Here is a 21,614-nt window from a genome sequence, read left to right on the forward strand (position 1 = left end):
TGTACTAATTTTTTTCTCTATCAGTTTTATGAAAGTCTACAAAATTGTTAATTTTTGTAATATTGATATTTTGCTATAAATTGTTCTTTTGGTTCTGCTTACTTCTGTGTCACTTCATGAGTCTTTCCATATCTCTTTGAAATCTTCTATTCCCTCATAGTATTCTATCAAGTTCATAAACTACGAGTTATTTAGCCATTTCTCGATTGATGGGCAGCCTGTTGGTTTCCAGTTTTATATCTCATAGTATTCTTTTACAAAAATGGGGATGTGGTAGACAATGGAACAGTTAGGTGGTTGAATGGCTTAACACAAAGAATTGTCATGAATGATTAGCAGTCAATTTGTAATGAAAGATCCTTTAGGCATTTACTAGTCAATGATCATTTCTCCAATTCTATTTTACATATCTTTAAAAAAAAGTGATATTTCCCCTTTTCAGTATGATTACAGAGGCACCCAAGAGCAAAGACTGTAAAGCTTCAGAGCGTGCCAATAGGTTCTTTCAGAAGGTCTCAGATATAATCAAAATGAAAACGAAAAGTGTTGACATGAGTTTGACATTCTTTCCAATCATCTTTGTCTTTTGCTCCATGTTTTAAGAATGTGTGTAAACTCAATATAATTGAAACCTTCCTTTTTTTTTCTCAATTGTTGCTTCTCTATACAGCTCACCCGGGCAGGTAGGTGGCATAGTGGATAGAGCACTGGGCCTGGAGTCAGGAAGACTCATCTACCTGAGTTCAAATCTGGCCTCAAACATGTATTGGCTGTGTGACCCCGGGCAAGTCACTTAACCCTGTTTGCCTCAGTTTCCTTATCTGCAAAATGAGCTGGAAAAGGAAATGGTAAACCATTCCAGTATCTTTGCCAAGGAAACCCCAAATAGGGTCATGAAGAGTTGGACACCCCTGAACAACAACCAGAAAACCCAAACAGCTCATCTACTTCATCTGGGAACCTGTCTCCCACTGTTACGAGCAGTTCTCTCAAATAACCTTCCTGAATGGTGTCTGTAGCTTTTTTATCCAAAGAATTTTTAATGACATCTGGTTCTGTTCCATTTAACTTTTCTCCAAACATTGTGAAGAACATAGTGAAATTGATAGGACCTGGAGCTTCATTCATCATGGCATCTAGGTACTCATTAGTTGGATTCTTTCCCATGGAAGCAAGCGTAGCATATAAAACTTTGACGATGTTCAATCATACTGAAGGCTTCCCTCAATTCCTGAAATGATGACTAATGAAACACAGCAAATACATTTGAAGTTGCACGCTAAGGGTGTTTCTTGGTGGTCTTTGTCATTGCCCCTTTGCATGACGTGTTCACTATTAAATCCCATGGCTGAGAACAGTAACAAATGACAAAGCTATTGAAAGAAAGGGAAGCAGAAGGAGGAAGAAGAAGAGGAGGAGGAAGAGAAGAAGACAAAGCTTAGCTATGGCTACTATCCTACACTACATTTGTTATTGTTGTTCAGTCATTTTCAGTTGTATCTGACTCTTTATGACCCCATTTGGGGTTTTCTTGGCAAAGACCCTGGAGTGGTTTACCATTTCCTTCTCCTGCTCATTTTACAGATGAGGAAACTGAGGCAAACAGAGTTATGTGACTTGCCCAGGATCACACAGCTAGTAAATGTCTGTGGCTGGATTTGAACTCAGGAAGATGAGTCTTCCTGACTTCTGGCCTCGCACTCTAGCCAATGTGCTGCCTAGCTGCCCCTATACTACATACTTGGTGTTTAAGAGGCAATGTGCCACAGTGGACAGAGTCCTGGACTCGGCGTCAGTTAGGAAAATGAATGTGAACCTACCTCAGACACCTGCTAACTATGTGACCCTGGGCAAGTCATTTATTCTCCAAAAGCTCTAGTTTCCTCACTGTAAAGTGGGGATAAAAAATAGTGCTGCCAAGAGACAGAGATCTGACCTCAGAGTCAGAAAGACCCCAATTCATGTGCTGCCCCTAAAACATACTGACTGTGGGTCCCTCAACCTCTCAGTGACCCAGGCAACTCCCTCACTATAAACTGCTTAACAATGGGAGATCTCCATTGATAGAGGGAAGTCATTGCCTTACTGTGAAGTTCCCTATGCCAATGAAGTAGCAGGTTGGGACTGACTCCACAACAACATTTTGCAAACCTAAAAGTCCTCTCTAAACGTGAACTATCATTGTTATTATTTATTAACTATTATTGTTATCAGGATTTCTCTCTGGAAAACATCATCCTCTTTTGCTGGCTTCCCTTATAGAATTTTAGACCATCGGATTCTACCTAGCCTTTCTCTGAGCACTTGGAAGTCTACTTTCCCCAAATCTAGAAAATATGCGAATCTGTGCTGAGCATTCTCCTCTTATTCTTGGGACAACAGCAAAAGCAACAAGCATTTATTAAGCACTTCATGTCTTCTGGGTTACAGGGGCAGCTAGATGGTGCAGTGGATAGAGCGCTGGTCCTGGAGTCAGGAAGACTCATCTTCCCTAGTTCAAATTAGGCCTCAGACACTTAATAGCTGTGTGACCCTGTTTGCCTCAGTTTCTCATCTGTTAAATGAGCTGGAGAAGGAAATGGCAAACCAGTGTAGTGTCTATGCCAGGAAAATCCCAATCATGAAGAGTCTGTAGGCTATAATGAATGACCAAGCAACAACGATGTACCAAGTTCCTGTATTAAGTGCAGGGAATACAAATTCGAGTAGAAGAATAATCTCTGCCCTCAAGTAGTTTAGAATCTTTAAATTTAATCTTCTCCCATTAAATTATAATCTAATGGAGGAAGACAACACATAAAAGGAACGTGGGGGACAAAGGTACCAGGCAGGAGAGCAAGGTAGAAGAAGTTCAGAGTGGAGCCTAGGTTCCCTCCTTGAATGGTGGTTCTGGGAGGAGCCATCCTATTAGAGGAAGAGGCCACAGGGATGGAGGCTGCTTCCAGTGTGAGAATTCTAGGGCTGGAGTGGGCTTGAGGATGAAAAGAAAAGAAGGAGGGGAAGAGAGAGAGAGAGAGAGAGAGAGAGAGAGAGAGAGAGAGAGAGAGAGAGAGAGAGAGAGAGAGGAGAAGGCAGGAAGAAAGAAAGAAGGAAGGGGAAGAGGGAGAGAGGAGAAATCAGGAAGACAGGAAGAAGAAAGAAGGAAAGGAGGAAGAGAGGAAGAAGGAAGAGAAAGAGAGAAAGGAGAAGACAGGAAGAAGGAAGGAAGGGGAAGAGGGAGAGAGAAGAAAGCCAGAAGACAGGAGGAAGGAAGGGAAAGAGGAAGAGAGGAGAAATCAGGAAGACAGGAAACAGGAAGGGAAAGAGGGAGAGAGGAAAAGGCAGGAAGACAGGAGGAAGGAAGGGAAGGAGGGAGAGAGAGATCTCTGTTAGCTAGAGTAGTGACTGAGTTGGGACAAAGGTTTTTCTACCTCAGGAGTCAGACAGCTTCCTGCTGAGCTGATGCTAAGTTTGTAGTGTCCTCTGGTTGCACTAATGAATGGCCTTCAGTCAGCACATGAATCTGGGCCTGTCAATTTTTCATGCACACATGACATGAACTGCTTTGGAGCTAAGGGCTGTCGAGAAGAAGATTTCATCTTTCATAAGGAAAGTGCCACCACCTTTTGGAGAAGAGAAAGATCAGGAGTGATAGGGGCAGAGTAAAAAACTGCTCAGGATTGGGGGGGAGGCTAGCATTTCATATATGTAAAAGCTCCCTCATGATATGATGAGAGACGTGGAGGGGCAAGGTGGGGAATGAGAGAAGCTGAAAGAATGATCATCTATCTATCAACCATAGGAGGAGATGATAAATCTGACAAATTAGTGAAATCTCAGAATTAGAGCAAGAATTTCATTGTATTTTGAAAAATGACTTTGTAATTAACTCCTGAGAAAAACCTCGTGATTCACTCTCACTAATGGAGCTCAGGAGTCCAGTCTTTTTCTCCTTGTCGTCACATCATTGTCCCTCCCAAACGAGGGCCTGGTCTCTGCTCAGCAGCCAGGCTCAGGGAGTTAGGTGATTTGGATAGTTAAGCTGGCTGAAGACAGGCTGCATACAGGCTGAATGAATTCAGGATGGATATTTCTGACACTACCAAGCACTAGGTTCCCAGAGAATTAGTGACTATTGCTGATGCCTGCTCTTCAGAGGTCTGGCTTCTGCCTTTGGGACAGAGGGTCTTGAGTTCAAAAGAGGAATGTTTTAAGAGTGTGCTAGAAAGGGCACTTTATTGAGAATCAGAAGATCTGGGTTTAAATCTGGGCTTTGCTCCCTATTATCTACATGACTTTGGTTAAGTTACTTAACATCTCCAGCTCCAAATTTCTTCGTTTAGAAAATGATAGCATTGACTAGACAATTTCTAAGGTATGAAATTCCATGTGTCTACCTTCTCATCTTCATGAGGTCAAATCCAGCCTCAGACACTTACTAGCTGTGTGACCCTGGGTAAGTCACTTAACCCTGTCTGCCTCAGTTTCCTCATCTGTAAAATGAGTTCAGCAAGGAAATGGCAAACCTGTCCAGTATCTTTGCCAAGAAAACCCCAAATGGGGTCACAAAGAGTTGGACATGACTGAAATGACTCAACAACAACAAACCTTCTCCCTGGATTTTGAGAAGAAGCCAGCAATTGCTGGCTATTTGTAACAACAATGTTACTGGTAGCTGCTGTGGAGGTGTAAGACCAACAACACCAGCACACAGGAGGGCTGCTAGCACAAGTTCTTTCGTCTGCTTTCCTAAGGAAAGCAACTTTAAGGGGTTTACAATCTCACTTTAATTAAACATACATATATCATTCACTTAGTTCAGGGGGAAAAAGTCGGCACCCTGAACTTCAGAGAAAACACAAACAGAAATTATAAGCCGAAATTAGATAAACAGAGCAAATAACACAAATCAGCAGACAGGGCTTCTAATTGTCTCTCCATAGCAATACATACATAGTTACCAGAGAAAGAAGCACCAACATCTGGGTTTTCAAAGCTGGGGGGACTCCTTAATGGCTACCCAGACTCTTGGCTAGCCAAATTGCATGAACATTCTACTAACGAGTGAGCCCCAAAGCAAAATGCTAACCTCCAAGTATTTATACTTCTTCAGGGTCAGAGGGTGTCACAACCGTGTGACTCAAACTCACTGTGACTTAGGCTTTCTTGTGACTTAAGTAGGTCATTAAAGACTCTTGATTCAATCAAAGACTCTTCATTCAAACAAAGGCAAGGCTCAATCAAAGGCATTTGGTTGCTCTAGTGCTGAGAAACACTCCAAAAGAAAAAAACAGCAAAAAGTCCCACTTTGCTTGCCATTACACTATCATATCTAGGGCCTCTTTGGTGTGCTCTCTCATAACAAGCTATGGATGTGGGTGTGGTAGAGCCATCACTCAGAGGTTCATAGGATCATTAAATTAGAGCTGGGACAATAGAGATAATATTATAAGCTAATATTTCTGTAATCTTTTAATATTTATAAAGTACTTTACAAATATTATCTCACTTTATCCTCACAACAACTCTAGGTAGGAGATTGGTACTTTTATTAAGCCCGTTTTACAGATGAGAAAACTGGGTGAGAGGTCAAATGATTTGCCCAGGATCACACAACTAGTAAATGTCCGAGGCCAGACTTGAACTCAAGTCTTCTACTAGGGCTCTAGCATTTCTAGCTGCTTCCTATAGAGCATCTTTCAGATTTTACAGATGAAGAAATTCAGAGAAATTAAGCTACTTGCCCAAGGTCACACATATGGTAGGTGGCAGAACTGGAATTTGAACCCAGGCCTTCTGTCAGCTCTTAATTGGTTTGGAAATAATGGCATTGATTAAAAAATAATCTGTGTCTTTCTTTTTTTTCTCCCAGTAAGTGCTCATTAATTTTGTTGTAAAGAAAGAAATCTAACCCCAACCCACCTTCTACCTTGACCTCCTCCTGTTCTCTTCTACCCACCTTCCCCTCCAGCCAGACAAGCCTCCTTCCTGTCCCACACTCATCTTCTACATTCCAACTTCTGTATTTCTGTCATGGAACATTCTCTACTTACCAATCTTCTATTCTCCCTATTCAAAGTCTAGCTCAAAATTTCACCTTCATCTGCCCTGATCACCTCAGTCCACACTGGCCCCTCCTTCTCTGAACCTCCAGGGCACTGGCCCGTGTGTATTGTTTGTTTGGTTCTTAGCAGAGATCTATTGCCTTGTATCATTAAGTATACTGTCATGCGGACAAGTCATAGGATTATATATCTCAAAGGAGCCCCAGGGACCATCTTTTCTAACCCATTCATTTTACAGTCGAGGGAATGGAATCCAAGGGATGCAATTTGCCCAAAGTCAGGGATGTAGCGTCAGAGGCTGAATCTGAACCCAAGCCCTCAGACTCAGAGACAGCATTCTTTTCACCGTGGCACATTTCCCTCTAGACCAACCCTTTCCTTCAACATCTCTCTCTCCCTCACATTTTTATTGATGAAGAAATTGAGGTCCAAAAGAGGAAGTGATATATCCAAGGTCACACAGCTTTTAAGTAGCAGAATCAAAGTTTGAATCTGGATCTTCTGATATTTGGTCCAGAGAGTGTATCCCCCCAGCATCTATCATAGAGCTGGGCACAAAGGATATATACTCAGTAAACAGTGATTGTATTTTAACTTAGTTTTATTTAGAATGTGTTTTTAAAATTAAATTTTAAATCTTTAAGATTTTGCCACCACCCGAACGGATCTTAATTGCCTAATATCAGAGTATACCTGAGCCTTTCAGAATGTAAACTTTAGTTTTGTGCTCTCAGGCTGATTGCCTCAGCCAAGCAGGGAGCCCATAACCTCAGTTCTTCAAAGTGTGAACCTTGTGGCCATCATTCCTAGGAGTTGGGCTATTGGAGCTTGGCATTTGACTTCCATTTTAAAGTCTTGCCTTATAGGATCATGGGATTTTAGAGCTTAGGATCATACAAACTTTGAGTAAGGGAGGGTTTTCAGAACATATCTAGTTGAACTCTCCCCAGGCCTCCTAATACAGGAATTCCTTCTACAATGCTGTGGCCAGGCTGGCACCCTGCTTCTGCTCAGCTCTTTCTATTGAGACATCACATGACTTTGAGAGGCAGCCTTTTCCATGGCTGGGCAGCATCAATTGAACTGAAATCTGCTTGTCCATAACTTTCATCTCCTGGTCCTAATTCTGCATCTTGGAGCATCATTGAACAAATCTAATCCTTCTACTATGTGGCAGTTTCTGAAACATATGAGGTCAGCTGTGATGTCTCACCATGTTCATCTTTGCTGCAGTCTAAATATTCCCTTCAATGAGGTCATCTAGTAATCCCTTCCCCCTTTTACTTTACAGATGGGGAAGCTGAGGCCCAAAATTATGAAGGGCTGAAGTTTTGGACTTGAGAGTCTCTCCCTGGAATTTGAACTGCTTTCAGTCTCATAGCATAAATCAGCCTGTCTTCTCCCCAGGAGCTGGCTATTGTATCTGGGTCATATTTCTGACCCTTATCATTGGCATATGACCCAGAGTTTCCTAGAAGATTCAACCCCACATTACTGCAGAGGCCCTAAGGGGGCAGCCTCATCCCTGATGGAAAAACCCACAGCTACCAGTCAGCCTTCCAACTTAACAGATTCCCAAAGGACTCAACCAAGAAAAGCAAAATGGTATTTCAAAGGGAAATATGGAGATTGGACTTCTAATTTAGGCCCTTGCAACAGATGCTGCTGATCTTGTAAAAATAATTGCTTACATTATTAATGTAGGTTTTTCCCTTTGTTGAGAGAAGGTGAAAATATCCACTTGCTCTAGAAGAAGCAGCAGCCTGAAAACCTGCTCAGCCACTGTGAGGAGGCCAGAGAAGGGCTGCCACATTTGGAAGAACAGTTTGTTGCCAGAAGGCTGGAGAAATTTACTGAGTATCATCACTTTTTGTCCTTTCCCCAATTAACTTCCTCACTAGATTCCCAGCTCTCTTTCCACACAGCTTCCCTCAAATTATAGAAGGAAAAGTTTGCCTCTGGGTTAAGCATAACCACATTGGAAGAATACACAGGCAATTTTAATCAAATGAGCTCCCCTACCCCCAAATCACCCAGACTCTGAGATGGCTCTCTAGTGAATCTGTCTGAGGAGCCCCAAGGAGAATTCAGAGGGTTTTCAGAACCCTGGGGGAAAATGGGAGGAGAATGCCCTTTGACCTCCTGCTCTTGAAATGATTGTTCATAAGAAAGTGGAAACTCCCCACAGAGATCTCCATTGGAAAGGAGAATACAGATGTTGCACATGTTGGGAAAAGGAGATAACAGATGTTGCCAGCTGGAGCTCCCCATGGGGGAAAGAAAAGTTCATTAGCTTTTGACCCCTTCCCTGGATAGGGAAGGGTCATTGCTGGGAGGGGAGAGTGAAGAAGCACATGACCACACCCAGCCTCCTCCTGTGGCTGGGCCTACTTTTTTTTTAAGACTTTGAATTTTTTTTTTTAATAGACAAATACTTATTTTCTCTGCCTCCCATTTCCTTCCCACTCATCCTATTAAAAACATGAAAAAAAAAACCTTTGTAACAAATATGCATAGTCATGGGGAGAAAATTGCCTTTTAGCTATGTCCAAAAACATCTGTCTCTTTCTGTCTATTTAGTACAATACCTCTCTGTGACAAGTGGGTTGCATTCTTTAGCATCAGTCCTCATCCTCTAGAGCAGGGGTGGGGGACCTGTGGCCTTGAGGCCACATGTAGCCCTCTAGGCCCTCGGGTGAGGCCTTTTGACTGAGTCCAAGTTTCACAGAACAAATCCTTTTATTAAAGGGATTCGTTCTGTGAAGTTTGGATTCAGTCAAAGGGCCACACTTGAGGACCTGGAGGGCCACATGTAGCTGTGAGGCCATAGGTTCCCCGCCCCTGCTCTAGAGTTATGGTTGATCACTGCTTTGCTAATAGTTTTTTTGGTTTTTCTAAATTGTTTGTATCTACAATGTTGTCATCATTGTACACACTGTTCTCCTGGTTCTAATTTCATTCTCCATCAATTTATGAAGGCCTACTTTGGCAGAAGTAGATGAAGTCAGTGAAATTTAATCTTTTTTTTTTTTAGTTGATGTGGCTCTTCCTTCCAGGAACTCAAGAGTACACATCACATGAACACTGGTTGAAGGAACTGGAGATGCTCAGTTTGGAGAAGCTAAGACTCAAGTGGGAAATAGTGGATAGAAGTGTTTGAGAATCTGAAGGGCTGCTAAGTGGAGAAGGTATTAGGTTTGTTTGCTTGGCCCCAGGGGGCAGAAAAAGAAACAACCGCCAGATGTTGCAAAAAGAAAAGCTTTCCTAATGATTAGAGTCGCCCTGAAGTAGAGTGGGCTGCCTCAAGAGCAGAGGTTCTCCATCCACTTCTTTGGCTGGATGCCCACCTGTCTGATGGGTTATAGTGGGGATCCTTTTAGCGGATGGGTTGGACTAGATCCTGGACTGGCTGCTAAGGTTTCCTCCAACACACAAATTCTATGACTCTGTTCCTTGAGTGCCCAAGAACCTCCACTGTACTACTTCACTTAGGTCCACTCTCTTTTGCCTTTTTTTCTTTTTAAATGTTTTATTGATATTCTTTTTAAAAAGAATTTTATTGATGTGTTTTTGCATTGCTTTCAGTTCCAAGTATATCTATAGAGTATATCTATCCACCCCTCTTCCCTTCCTAGCAATCCTTTTTCCTTGTAGCAAAAAACGTTTTAAAAAGAAAATAAGAAAGAAGTTCAGCAAAGCATCAGGCAAACCTGAGTGTCTAGGCAATATTCCATACCCATAGCTACCTCTCTGGAGGGAGGAGAGAGATGCATTTTCTTAATTTTTCTCCAGGACTATTTTTACCTAACACTCAGTTTCTCGCCCCACCCATTTACATTATCGTAGTCACTGTGCATACTGTTTTCTTGGTTCTCCTTACTTCATTGTGAATTACTTTCTACGTCTTCCTTTGTTTCTCTGAATCCTTCATATTCTCGGTTTCTTATGGCACGGTAACGGGGTACTCATGGAGGGCTAGCACCTCTGGTGTGAGGGCTTGCCAAGCTTGTTTCAGGGCTGCTCATCTGCCTTTGGTGAGCTCCTGGCACCCAACTCTCACCTGTGGCTCCAAGAAGCTGTAGCATGCACAGTGGCCACACCCCGGGAAAACTGCTTGGGTGGGCTAGGCCACATTGAGGGTAACAGACAAGGCTTCAAACTCATTGGTGAATTAGGGGGAGGTCTACTCAAGCATGTGAAGACTTCTCTGGCAGAGTGGGCAAATGAGAACAATTTGTTCCAGCAGCCATGAAGAAGGCTGAAGCAGGTGCGGGGGAACTTGGTCAGACACCAAAGACACCAATGTTGTCTGCTGAATCCTAGGCCATCACCAGTCATCTTGACTTTTGTTTCACGGCTGGGCTTCTGGAAATCTGGAAGAGAGAGTGAGGCTGATGACCTTGTGCAACTCTGCCTCACTTTAATTCACACTTGAGAAGATGTCACTCAGTGATGTCATGGGTGCTCTTCGAAAACAAGGAGGAACAACAGTGTTCTATTACATTCATCTACCACATTTATCTCCTTTGTTTCTGTCACTGGTGCTTTTTTTTTAAACTCTCGTTTTCCGCTTTCTCCCTACAATATGATTCTTCCTTTTAACAAATAATTACAATTTGGCAACATATCCAGCAGGCCCACTATCCCTGTCAGAAAACCCTACGTCACTGACCTATTCCATTCTCTTCTCACCTAATTCCATTCAACACTTACGCAGCCTCAACCTCAACAGAGTCTCAACCTCTCTCAGAGAGTGATCAACAAAAAAATAATGCGGATTAAACCATTTAATGGCTATTAAGAGGCATAGGAACTGGAAGGGGCTTTAGAGTCCACCCAGTCCAATTCCTCCTCCATTTTATAGTTAAGGGGACTGAGGCCCAGAAAAACCAAGTAACTTGTCCAAGTTCACCCAGCTGGTAGGTAGTAAGTGCCATGTCCAGGGTCTTACTGACTCCACATATGTGCAGTGTTCCTTTACGCCATGTGGAAGGAGACTGGGGCCAGCTATGGATAAGCATGCCCCATTCTGTTTGGCCTCTTCCCTCACACAGATACCAGTTCACCCTCTGGAAGAGCTTGTGGGCACCAGCAGGTAGAGCCTGCATCTGGTCAGAGGCAAGTCTTCCCTGGATGAGACCATGACTCAGATGCTCCAGGAGCTTGGTGGGAAGAAGGCTTTCCATCTTCCTTATCTACCATGGTCATTACCACTCAGCCAACAGCAGGGCTCTGGGGAACTAAGTACAGAACTGATACATTTTGTTGGGAAATGAGGAAGGAGGAAGTAGAATATAATGGAAATAGTATTAGGTTTGCGATCATAATCAAATTACCTTTGGACATGGACTCTGCTGCTTACTGGGTGACCATAGGCATGCTGTTCTTTTCTCTGGGCCTCAGTTTTTCCACATTTATAAAATGAAACAGTTTAATGAGATGATCTCTAAGCTCTTGTCTAGCTCCATGATTCCATGAAGAGTGTATCTTTTATCTGGAAGTATAACTAGCAATTTTAGGGCTCAGGGCAATCTTCACAAAATGTGCCCAGGGCAAGTAGCAATAAATATGCCCTCTGATCATCCTTTTAAGACAATTCAGTTGGAGGTAGCAGTGGAGAGAACATGACACACAATGCTTTGTGGAAGGGGGAGACAGTAATCCCTGAGGTCTCTATCAGGCAATAATTCAGGGTATGTGAGTGTAGGGATAGTGGTGTAGGGAAGGACTGAGCTGGGCAGAAACACACCTGTGTATGGTAAGAGGCGGGCAGAAGCATGCCAGCTGGTAGCTATTTTAACTATTTATTTTTGCTAACTAAATGCTATGGTCAGTTGTTTCTATATTGCTATTGCCCTGGGAGAAAAGCCCCACCCTAGTTATGGCTCTAAATTTGTTCTTTTCTTGAGCTGAAATACCATCTGTAAGTTTTCTCCTTGAAAGTCTCCTCTCATCCAGGTTGCTGCATATTGAGTACAAAATGCGATCTTCCTCTTGGCTTCGTATCCAGTCTACTTCCCCATTCCCTGTTTGTCTTTGTGTTTTCCAGGTCCTTTTTGAGTTGAGGAGCCCACTGTTAGACAGTCGGACTGGTCCTTACTTTGCCTAATGGAAGAGTTCCTCTTTCTGAGAGCTATGTGCCAATCAGATGTTTGCACAGCAAATCCCTTCTTCCTTTAGCTTCTCTGACAAGTAGTTAAAGTTCTGTAAGCAAATACCTCCAAGCACTAAGCCTGGGCTTCCAATGGACAGGACCTCGGTGGTGAATCCTTCCCTAAAGTGAAGACCCTGCCCCACTCTTCCCACCTTTATCCCAGTAGAGGCAGTAGGATGTAGTGAATAGGGCTGGACCTCAAGTGGGGAAGATGAGGGCTCAAACTGACCTCAGACATTTATGATTGTAGCATAATAAGAGCCAGAAGCAACACTGATTCCAACTTTCTTATTTCACAGATAAGGAAACTGAGACCCAGACCAGTGAAATGACATGTCCAGAGGTACCAGATCATAAGGAGAAGAGCTGGGATCAGAAACCAGATTTCTTGACTCCAAATTGCCTCTCTGTGACCCTAGGCAAGACATTGAATCTCTCAGGATCTTTATTTTCTAATGAAAGAATGGGAGTGAGGAAAACAACAATATACATCCCATAGGATTGTTTTGAGAAAAAGTATGTTAAGTGCTTTGCAAACCTATGTAATGCCATATATATCAACTATTATTTTTTTGACAGTTTTTTATTTTATTTTACCAGAACACAAATACAAAATAGAAAAAGGAAACAAAAACATATCATAAGCTTAAATATTGAAACAAATATAAAGAAAAAAAAGCATGTCATATGCATAGCAGAACACAGGAGAGGATTCAGACATATAACAATAAACTTTCATTTCAAGAAAGCCTGCATGATAGATAATACACCTCGTGTTGAGAATTGTCCATCTTTTCTTTGCTTCCTTGTGTTTTCTTTTGTTCTCTGCTGTGCACTTTTTAACTTTGTTCTTTTTTCCCCTCCACTCTCCCCTCAGAAGGCTACAATATAATTTAGATATGTTTCTTAATATATACATACATATACAGATATATACATACATGCATATATAGACATATACTTTCCCGAACATACTCTACTCCTGCTCTGTTTTTTTATGTTTGTACATATCTTTTGTTTCCTATTCTTCCTGCCTCCTCTACTTTACTTCTATCTGCTACATTGCCTTCCTATTACTTGACTACCCCCGTCCTCCACCAACCCCCCCTGCCCTCCTAATACTTGCCTTCCCCCCCCAAGGGTCCCTCCCCTATCCTCCCATTCCCATCGATCTGAACTCCCTTTACCTATTCCCTCATTCTCCTCTCTAAAAACCCCTCCCTTGTCCTAATCCCTCCCGTGTCCTCTCCCCCCTCACTATACCCCTACCATTTTATTTCTTCTAAATTTAAAAGACTTTTATACTCTTCTAAATATATATGTATTGTTCCCTCTTAAACCCATTCCCGATGAAAGTAGGTTACCAGAACTACCAGCCCTCTTCCCCCATCTAAATCCTCTGTATCCTTTCTTCTTCTTGTACCTCTTTTGTATAAAATAGTTACTGTTTCAGCTGTTTCTAAATGGTTTTACTTTTTAAATTCATATCATAGTCAGGTTTATCCTCCTCTTTCTTACGAGCTCGACAATTATTAATAAGAATCTTAGACATACATTTTACATTTTATGTTATATAAAAGGTAAACAGTCTGTTCTTATGAAACCCTTATAGTCATTCTTTGGCGTGTACCTTATGTTTCTCTTGGTTCTTGTATGTTGAATCTTCTATTAAGCTGGGGATATGTCAACTATTATTATCATGCATATAGATGGTAATTCTGGAGGTAAGTCATTTTTCAGTCTCCGTGGCCCAATTTGGGATTTTCTTGGCCAAGATACTGAAGTGGTTTGCTATCCTTCTCCAAGTTCATTTTACAGATGAGGAACTGAAGCAAAGAAGGTTAAGTGACTTGCCCAGGGTCACTCAGCTAATACATATCTGAGGCCAGATTTGGACTCACAAAGATGAATCTTGCTGACTATGCCTAGTGCTCTAATCACTGTGTTACCTAGCTAACTAACTTTGGGGTTAGGTTTTCTGGAAAGAAGCTCCCTTCCCTGTGCAATGTTGTAATGATAACATACATACGAATAGACAGATAGATAGTAGATATAGATGCATTTCACAGATCAAGAAACTGAGGCTCAGAGAAATTAGGTGATTTGCTCAGGGTCAACCAACTAGTAAGAGAAAGAGGTAGAAGTGGAACTCAGGTCTAAGGGCAGTGTTTTTTATTCAACTCCATACTTCTTGGGGCAGCTTGGTAGGGCAAGTCATTTAACTTCTGTTTGCCTCAGTTTTGTCATCCGTGGAGACAGTGATGATAACGCCTACCCCCCCACAGCTGTTGTGAGGGTCAAAAGAAATAATATCTGTAAAGCGCCTTGCAGAGCTTAAGATAATATATAAATGCTTGCTATTATTAATAAGGTTTGAGGGGTTTTGTGCTTTATCAGTGGTTTCCTACAGACAAAGGAGGAGGTTCTAAAGGAAGAATTTCAGGCATCAGTGAGTTAGATGGGGAAATTATTTGGGGAAGGAGGGTACTTCTGAAGTCATCCAGTAAAAGGACTTTAATTTATTCCTAGGGCTAGTCTTGCTTCTTCTTTCCTATATATAATACTCCTATTCATGCTGTAGGAAAATGTGGCTTGGTTTCACATAGGACTGCAAAGTAAATCCAGGGTGGAGTGGTCCCCGGTCAACATATACTTTTATTTATTTATTTTTAAAATAATCATGCTTTTATTTGCTGACATTCATTTAAAAATAACCTTTACTCATGCCTTTTGTTTTTCCATCATGGTCATTTCCAACTATATTTCCCCTAAGCTTCCCCTACCCATTCCAAATTAACCCTGTCTTGCAACACCCTCCACCCCCCTCCCGTAGCAATTAAAACCAACTGATATAATGACCATACTTGACAGCATAGGCACGGTTCCATGTGGGGCACATGGTTCTCCATCTCTCTACTAAAAGGAGAGAGGTGCTCCCTTACCTCTTTTCTAGGACCAAGATTGGCTATGGGCTTCATTGTATTGTTCTTTTCATTTACCTTATTGAAGTCATTGTGAATATTGTTCTACTTTGTATCAGTTCATACTACACATCTTTCCACCATCATGTACTCATGAGGGCCAGGACAAAGCCTCCCCCTTTGGTGACATGGCCAATAGAAGAAGGATCTTCTTGCTTCTTTGGGTCAAGCCAATGCCTGGCTCACATCTCACCGTAAGCTTACCTAGATGCAAAGCATTATTCCCCACAAAAGGCATTTGGCCCTCTGCCCTCCCACTCACATTCCTGTAGAAATTACCCATCCATCCTGAAAGAGCAAAAAGCTCCCACTGTCATGGGAAACACCTGAATGCTGGTGACTGGTGACTCACCCTGCTAACCAAGTTTCAAGTATCCAGCTCCAATTCACCCTGGCCAGCCAGATGGAGTTCCCTTACTATTTATGGCCCAACTGAGACTTAGCTGGATGAAGGCAGAGATGTCTCAATTACAGTCTAATGGCCATCAGGACATTCAAAGCAGCATGAAGTGTGTGTGAATTATTTAACATCGATATTTGGTTGCAACAGGCACATCTGGATCCCATCACAGCTGCCCAGGAGAATGGCTTCGGTGGGAAGGGCAAAAGGAAAATGAGCTACAAGTTCCTACTTTGGAGGGCTCATTGATACCATTCATCTTCATCCGTCTTAAGTTGAAGAGGGCACAGTCAGACTTTGCCCTCTGGGATTTATTTGGTGGGGAAGGAATTTGGGGGAATATGTTACTGACTCAGCTGTTCTGAGAGGCAGCCAAGGCTAACTGGGAGGCCCAGAGGAGGCCAACACCCTGAGAGCCCAGCTGGTGATGTCATGGTTTCTTGCAAGCAGCGACTTTCAGACTTTCCAATGCTGCGTTCACAGACGGGTCAAGAGGCTAAGTTATGGGAAACACATAAGGCAAAATCCCCTCCCTCTCTGACTATGAGGATCTCCAGGGCAAGCACTACGTCTTGTTCATGGTTGTATCCTTCATAAAAATTGACATAGTGCCTTGAACAGAGTAGATGCTCAGTAAATTTGAAAAGTCACAGGACCCAAAGAAGACATATGAGACAATACCTCACCCTACCTCTTTGTAGAGATGGAAAGTCCACAGGAGTGGAACACAGCATTTGTTTTTCGTTTTTTTTCAATGTATTGATGGGTTTTGGTGATTTATTTTCTCTCCATCTTCCTCTTTTGCTCTTAAAACACTCTTTGTCATTTGGGATGGCTCTCTGAGTGGGAGTAGGGGAAATTTAGGTGACGCCACTCTTACTTGCACATAGTAGGAACTTAATATGCTTGTCGAATTAAATTTAATTGGTTTTCAGGCCTCTGACCAGTGATGTGCTAGAATTGGCTAGAATGGGCTCCAAGAGCTGAGCTGATTGTTAAATTTTCGGTATGAATATTTATGCCTCAGAAATTGGCAAAGGCTACAAATCAGGGCTTGATTTATTGTTTTGTTGATTGTCTCTTGATGGAGAAAATGTTGATGATAGAGATTAAACTTAAAAGTGTGTCCTATAATACATGTCCCCACCAGAGAGCTCATTGTTAAACCAGCACCTCTGTGCCTCCAACCTCCCTCTTCCACCATTCCAAGGCTTCCTCTGCTCTTTAACTCCCACCCCTTCAATTGCTTAGTCCCCTTGTGCTCAGCTTATTCTCAGGAAAGTATCTGATATAGTATCTGAATTAGGATAATAGAACTTAAAGGTAAAAGGCACTTAAAAGGTCATCTTTATGTTAGTCGAGGCTGAATGCAGGGCACTGTTTCCTCTCTCAGAGGAATCTGCCTTCTAAGCCTTATCTCATTGTGAAATGAAAGACATTGGCCCCTGTTTAAGGGAGTTCAGCAAACTTTTCTTTCTCTCCATCTCAACTTGTTGGTTGGAAAGGACCTGAGGCCTTGGTCCTGAGATGTAAATGACTGAGAGCTGCTTAAAGTCATACGTAACTTGGGGATTTGTATTTTAATAGGGATCAAAGATGTAGGTTTAGTAACTTGTGGAAAGAATATCAGTGGAATTTCAGACATCTGCCACAGATAAGGGGAAATTATTTGGGAGTTGGGGCCTTCCTGAATTCCCTGAAAACATGCTATGGAGAAAGCCCCTGTGTGTAGAGCCGGGCTACGCTGGAGCTTGCTGGAGCCTGCTTGAAAGAACCGATTGTTCAGTTTTCAGTGAGAGCATTTATACCTTGGATACAGCAAATGCTAGAAATCAGGGCTTGATTTATTGTGTTATTGATTATTGGCTTAAGAAAGTGTTAATAATGCAGATTAAACTTAAAAATGTATCTTGTGTACATCCCCCTCCCCACCCCCACTCCCAGCAATAGTTGTTAAACATTTACCAGCACACCCTTGGGGTAAGGCCAAAGTGTAGAAGAGGGAAGGTTAGAGGCAGACCTTGACACAAGGCCTGATTTTGCCACTTACTACCTTTGTGACCTTGGGCAAGTCACAGAATCAGAGCTGCAAAGAACCTCAGAGGCCAGAACCTCAGGGACCAGAACCTCAGAGGCCAGAACCTCAGAGACTAGAACCTCAGAGGCCAGGACCTCAGAGGCCAGAACCTCAGAGACCAGGACCTCAGAGACCAGGACCTCAGGGACTAGAACCTTGGAGGCCATGTAATCAAATACCCACTCCATTTTACCGAGGAGGAAGTCAAGTGTGACTTCCCCAAGATTACATAGATAACAAGCATCAGATACTGGATTTGATTCCAGATCCTTTGACTCTATGTCCTCTTCCTGGTCCTCATTTTTCTCACTTATAAAACGAGGAATTTCAGACTACAGGATTTAGAAGCCCCCTTTGGTCCCTACATCTTTGACATTTTCCTGATTCAGGTTCTAAATGCCCACTGAACCTGTTTCTTTATCTATAGGATGGGAATAGGAGTATCTGCTTTGCTTACTTTGCAGTACTGTTGAGAAGGCTAAATGGGACAATAGAGGGTGTTCCAAAAAGTCTTAGTGCAGCTTTAAGCTAACAGCATAAATTAACAGCTGATAGCTTTAAACTGCACTAAGACTTTTGGGGCACTGTATATTTTTTATAAGTTGTCAAGTAGTTCTTGAGAACTGAGGTAGAGGATTAGGAAATGGATAATCCAGGTAAAAATCTCCTTTATCAGAGTGAAAGGGGCATTGACCCGAACAGACCCTTGGAAAAGTGATATTGGGTTCCTGTGACAAAACAATTCCCTTGTTGAGTGGAACTCGACTTTGCTATTTAAAGTTGTGTTAACGACATGACTATTGTGGAAATACCTGTATAACCTATATCAGATTGCTTGCTGTCTTGGGGAGGGGGGAGGGAAGGGAGGAAGGGAGAAACATGTGGAACTCAAAATCTTGCAAAAATGAATATTGAAAACTTATCTTTACATGCAATTGGAAAAAAACTAAGTGCAAAAGAAAAAGGATTACATTTTAAAAAACACAAAGTTGTGTTTAAAGTTGGCAGCAGGTTAAGGAGGAAACGCTCTAGGGACAGCGCTTTGGGAATTCAGTGTCTGTAGCTGCTCCTGGCTGTCCACGGAGTGATTTCTTCATCATCTCAAGTAATATTTTCTTGGAAATGACCATGGTCTTTGGGTGGGCATTAGGGTTGGGCAGGGCCACCTTTACTTCTGGTGGACATGGAGTCGGAAGTGACCTGGATTGGAAGCCCCACTTCAATTACTCCTTAGGTTTGTGTCCTAGGACCTCGGCCAAGTCACCTAGCCTAAGTCTCAGTTCCCCTATGTGCAAAATGGGGATAATAATGTTCTTGATCTCACAGGATCAAATGAGAAAATTAAACTTGAAATACTGGAAGTTGTCAGTTACTATTATAATGCCATGATTTGAGGAGGTTCTGAGAAATCCCCCATTCACCCCAAATATTTCTGTTATGAGCAGTTGACCTGAAACTACCACTTTAAAAAACTGTTTTATCAATGCTTTTTTTCCCCATCACATTCCCAGTGAGTTCTCTTTCTCCAAAAGAATGTTCCCTTGTAACAAAGAAATGTAGGTAAGACAAACACATTGGCCATAGCTAAGAATGAATAACTACCTCATTATGAGGCGGCTAGGTGATGGTGTAGAGAGTACTGTGCCTGGAGTCAGGAAGGCCTCAGTTTAGATCTTGCCCTCAGATACTTTACTAGCTGTGTGACCTTGACCTTGACCAAGGTCTGCTCCAATTTTCTCAACCATAAAGGGGGATAATAGTAGCACATACCTCCCAAGGTTGTTGTTAGGATAAAATGAGAGGGTATTTGTAAAGCGCTTATTAGCACAGTGCCAGGTACGTAAGTTTTTTTTAAATAAATGCTTGTTTCCTTCCTATGAAAGGAGGAGATTGGATTAGATAATCATTAAGGTCTCTTCTAGTTCAAAATCCTATCACCTATTATCAGCTAACATCTTTGGTAAAACTAATTCACAGTAATCTGAAAGTGAGAAAATCAGAAGTTACCAGAAGGAGGAGGCAAACTTCTCTGACTCCACAATTTTGCCCACATTGGCCTTGGCAAATCATAATGAGGTTCTTTGTATGAGAAGGGGACATTTCTCAGTCTAAGCAGGGAATGTTCTTTCCAATCTTAGGATGTACTTTTAGCTAAACCATCTAACTCTGGCACGATCCTTCTCACGATCAACGGTCTGAGATTTAGGAGACCCCTAGAATTAGGATTACGGTCTGTTGGAAGAGGAAACTGACCCACTGGAAGATTGAATTTAGAACTCTGGCTTGTAGCATCTGGTTGCGAATTAGTGCTGTCCCTGTGCAGGCAGATATTGCTACAGATGTTTTCTGCGATCAATGGTCCTCCAAAATTCTTCCACATGGCAGTACCCTTTTGTAAGTTCTCATCACATGAAAAGCACAGGGACAAACTAGCTTGGGCTTAGAAAGAGTGTTGGCACTGGATTTGGAGTCAAGAGAACCGGGGCTGGAGTCCCACATCTCTGTCACTGTCTGACATGGGGCAAGTTGGTTTACCTGTCTGAGCTCCAGCTTCCCCATCTGTCATTTGAGGACAAAATAGACTGTTTCACAGGGTTATGAGGGGTGGGACGGGGAGATAGTATATGAGATTAATAGACCTAAAATTCTGTATAAATTGTAAAGTGATATGTAATTATTAGCGATTGTTGGGAGGATCATCTGAGAAAATATATGTAAAGCCTTTTGCCAGTTTTAAAGTGCTATATAAATGCTATTACTATTATTACATTTGTAATTTAAAATTATAATTTGGGAGATGAAAAACCCAATTTTCTCAGACATTTTAAAGACTGAATTTATTGTGTCCAAATGTAAAAATATTTCTGAGGAGTTGAATGGAACCATTCAAAAGTGGAGGCAGTTAAAAAAATTGCTTTTTCTTTTTTCAGATTATTCAAAAGCTTTTTTAATGGCATTTAACAAATATTCAATGAATTGAATTGAATGGTAGCTGTTAGGAAACCTAGGGTGAAGAGAACAAATAAGACGGTTCCAAAGTTCTAAGTTTTCAGTCTCATAGTAATAGTGACCTCTGGTACTTACTAGCATGTAAATGGAGGCTGGCCTGCGCTTTCCTGGCTTCTAGCTTGTCTTAATAGCTGATTCATCTCTATTTTCATTTTGAGAATAAGGAATATACCTCTATTATTTCTGAAGGTGTTATATTGTGAGGGCCTTGCCTGTGATACGCACTGGATTCTTTGAATTTGTAGGGATGCACTGGAAATCTGCTACCCAAGACTAGAATTATTGGAAATCGTAGTTTTTAGAATCCACTAGGGAAAAAAAACTACCAAATTTTCTTCCTTTAATTGGATAGTCTATTTTCCGTTGCTTACTTACCAGGAAGCCTAGTTTCATGGCGACAATCTTTGCTGGTTAATGTAGAAATATGTCATGTAACCTCATATTTAGGAATATGAAAGCTAAAAGCTGTATAGATTTTGCATACTTAAAATACTAGTGCCACCCATTATGATAGTTCACAAATGTCCATTTTTTTTCCCTTTTAAGCCATCTTAGACTCTTGCTTTATTTGTGACATAAGTCTAGAAAGCTTCTTTGAAAGACATATGGACTGTTGGTCCATAGGACAAGTTTTTTTTAAAATCCTTTTTTTTCCTGAGTGGCCTAGAAACCTCAAGCAATCAATTCCAGGTATCGAATTCCTTTGCGGGAGGTGCAGCCTCTTGGAATGTTTTGCTGAGTTTGTTTTCCTTTTAAGTTAGCCTATGTGAGGAGAGAATTAGAACCTTCCTTTGGATTGGCAGGGCTCCACTGGGAGAAATTTCAGGTGACCTACCATACAAAGACTCAGAAAAGATTTATGTCTGTTTCTCCAGTGAGACTGCCTTATGAGTAAAAATGTTTCCTGGGCATATTTGGGGTGCTTTGTGTCTGAAAGGGATGCCTGGAA

General features: G+C 41.9%; 1 pseudogene; it reads right to left on the reverse strand.

Moving 5' to 3' along the window:
* Positions 1-515: 515 nt before the first annotated feature.
* On the reverse strand, positions 516-20,036 carry LOC118837085 (annotated as a pseudogene).
* Between the last annotated feature and the right edge of the window lie 1,578 nt (positions 20,037-21,614).

The sequence above is a fragment of the Trichosurus vulpecula genome, chromosome 2 (genome assembly GCF_011100635.1).
Source record: "Trichosurus vulpecula isolate mTriVul1 chromosome 2, mTriVul1.pri, whole genome shotgun sequence".
Lineage (NCBI taxonomy): Eukaryota > Metazoa > Chordata > Mammalia > Diprotodontia > Phalangeridae > Trichosurus > Trichosurus vulpecula.